The following is a 3,417-nucleotide window of genomic DNA, read 5'->3' on the forward strand; positions in this document are numbered from 1 at the left end:
CGTGCGGCCATGCGAGCCTTAAATACTTGCAGCACGTTCAGGACCTTTCAAAGAAGGACCAATGGAGTTGCTGCAGTACCTGAGCATGTGACCCTAGATCTCCACTGAGAGATCTTGCCCTGGGCATGCTCAGTGTGTGCAATGCAGAACTTAGTCCTAGCACCTTCAGGACCAATGGAAGTCACTGCAGTACCTGTTATGAACAGGTAATTCAGAACCACAATGGACCTTGAAGTTCAGAGCACACAAAGTGACCTGACATTTACCAAAAACATAGGACGAGCTCTGAGACGTGGAAACTCTGCTGACCGCAATCCCTAATCCTATCACACCACACTAGAGGTAGCCGTGGATTGCGCCTAATGCTCCCTATGCAACTCGGCACAGCCTGAGAAACTAACTAGCCCTGAAGATAGAAAAATAAGACTACCTTGCCTCAGAGAAATTCCCCAAAGGAAAAGGCAGCCCCCCACATATAATGACTGTGAGTAAAGATGAAATACAAACACAGAGATGAAATAGATTTAGCAAAGTGAGGCCCGACTTACTGAATAGACCGGGGATAGGAAAGGTAGCTTTGCGGTCAACACAAAAACCTACAAACAACCACGCAGAGGGGCAAAAAGACCCTCCGCACCGACTAACGGTACTGAGGTGCTCCCTCTGCGTCTCAGAGCTTCCAGCAAGCAAGAAAAACCAATATAGCAAGCTGGATAGAAAATATAGCAAACAAAAATAACACAAGCAGAACTTAGCTTATGCAGGATAGACAGGCCACAGGAACGATCCAGGAGGAAGCAAGACCAATACTAGAACATTGACTGGAGGCCAGGATCAAAGCACCAGGTGGAGTTAAATAGAGCAGCACCTAACGACTTAACCTCATCACCTGAGGAAGGAAACTCAGAAGCCGCAGTACCACTCTCATCCACCAAAGGAAGCTCACAGACAGAACCAGCCGCAGTACCACTCACGACCACAGGAGGGAGCTTGGCCACAGAATTCACAACAAGTACCTGAGCATGTGACCCTAGATCTCCACTGAGAGATCCTGCCCTGGGCATGCTCAGTGTGTGCAAAGTAGGACTTAGTCCCAGAAAAGCCTGCTCACCACAGAACAGTGCAGGGTACAATAGCAGAGCCTGGAAAGGCAGTAGTAACCCTTTGCACAGTACCAGTCTCAGCGAGACGCTGGGAGCGACATCTCTGCTGAGCAGGCTCCACTGCGGCCGATGCAGAATGGGAGACCGCAGCAGACACGGATCGAGATTCCCCCTGTGCAGCAGTGGAAATTCAACTCCTAACAGACAGGCTTCCTTGGTGGCCACAAGATGGCAGCATATCACCCTGAGGCATCAGTTGTGTGACTTTTGTTCTCCTGCAGTGGCTTGAGTTTCTGCAGGGTGGTTCACTGTGTTATCCAATAATCTCTGGTTAAATTGAACCCCAGATTAGAATGTTTTGCAGAGTTCAAATCTTCTTGCTGTGCTAAGGGAGCAATTATAAAATAGTTCAGCATAAAAGGTTATAGTGTGTTGCTGATCAATGCAGTGTGTGACTCAGGGATGTTATCGTCCCCCCAGGAGGATATGCCCCGTCTGTGTAAATAAGCAGACTATTTTCAGATTGCCTTGTCAATAGGGATAGCTGCCTGTTTCTGTGTAGCCTAAGAGAGTTCTCTTTGGCACTGCAGCTATGGCGTTGATTTTACTGGTAGCCGCCAATTCTCGGGTACAGGGACAGAGGGAGGGAGGGAGGGCATCCCAAAGGCAGCAGTGGAGGGACCCCTGGGACCATGTCAGGCTTAATATATGGGCTGTTGGTGGCGGGGCAGCGGTAACGTGGGAGAGAGCTTCGGGAATTGCTTACCCGCTCCTTCTATGATAACAGTCACCGGCGCCTTCTGGTCACAGAGACAGGCGATGCTTCGGCTGGGGAGCAGCTATGGTTATCTGCCGTCAGCGTTACACTGATGAAGTGTACCAGAGCCTCTGAATCGCAAGTGCATGTTCCGGGAGCCGTCGTCCGACTCTCCTGTCACTTACCACCAGTGGCAGCCGCAAAGCACAGATGAACAGCATCTAACCTAGGCCGCAGCAGCAGCAGCGATGACTCCGGCGCTGTGCTGGATCTCCGCCTCTGCTAGTCAGTGTGAGGTTCGCTGGAGCCACCGGGCTTCAGATGGTTGGTCCAGGGAGTCTCCTTGTGACTTTTCTCATTGCGTCGGTCCTCCCTCACCTGTTCCGCCTTGGCCAGTGTGAAAACTCCAGGGGCCGGTGAGAGCTTTGCATTCACCTGATTTATACAGGAGTGGGTGTTCAGCGCAGATTGAAGTCCTGGGGTAGGGGAGAAAGGCTCTGTTGGGAAGTCCTTCAGATGGAATGGGGTATAATAGGCCAGGATATGGCCCAGGCCTCAGGAGGTAGGCCTCGATTCAGTCCCTGGTAGGCCTCACTCTGCCATGCGGTGTACAAACCACCTGGATGATGAGTCAATTTTGCAATATATGCCTAAAAATAAGCCTGGGGGAAGGTTAGATCATATAACCAGGGATAGTTTGGTGGATGGCTTGTAGAAGTTAAAATTTTAATCGGATTGAAGACTATATCTCTGAAGCTCCCTGTTCGTGTGTTTCACTTAGTCATCGACCGAAGCCACTCCCCCACAGGTGACCATCTGACCGGTGGACGACTTCTGGGTGAGAACTGCTCCAGCACCTATGGAAGAATATTCCCTTGAGGAAGCGGCATGGCAGTGCGCGTCGGGGTCATTTTTCCGGCGGGATTCCCCCCCTCTGCCTCCCCCCTGTGTTGGTAAGTCGATCCTTCACATATGCTGCTGTGGTAGGGATTATCCACTACTGTTACTTTAGTCCAGTTCATTAGACTGGATTACTGGACACATTGTTTACGTATTGGCTTACCTTGCTATTATTACTTAGCACATGGGGTCTTTCTTCATTCCCTTTGTGTAGCAACTGTTCTATATGGGGGCGATAGAGGGGTGGTAGTTCCCCCCTTTTTGTGATTGATTGGAATACGTGCACCTTTTGCATTACTGATGCTTGTTTTTAATGTTTATATTAATAAAGATCATGTTTTTGTATACCTTTACTATATGCTCAGTGTCCTCCTGTTTTCATACCTATGGAAGAAGCGTCTATCTCTAGAAATAATTGTTTATCTGAATCCGGTCGATGAAGAACAGGTAGGGAGGAGAAGACCTGTTTTAGGGAAATAAAGCCTCCTCTGCCTCAGGAGTCCAATCCTTGGTGTTTGCGTCTTTCCGGGTCAAGGTTGACATGGGTGCCACTCGGGTGGAAAAGTGTGGAATAAATAAACTGTAATAGTTGGCGAACCCCAGGAACCATTGTATGACTTTCAGACCGGATGGGCGAGGCCACTTAAGGATGGCAGA

Source organism: Ranitomeya imitator, chromosome 1 (genome assembly GCF_032444005.1).
Source record: "Ranitomeya imitator isolate aRanImi1 chromosome 1, aRanImi1.pri, whole genome shotgun sequence".
NCBI lineage: Eukaryota > Metazoa > Chordata > Amphibia > Anura > Dendrobatidae > Ranitomeya > Ranitomeya imitator.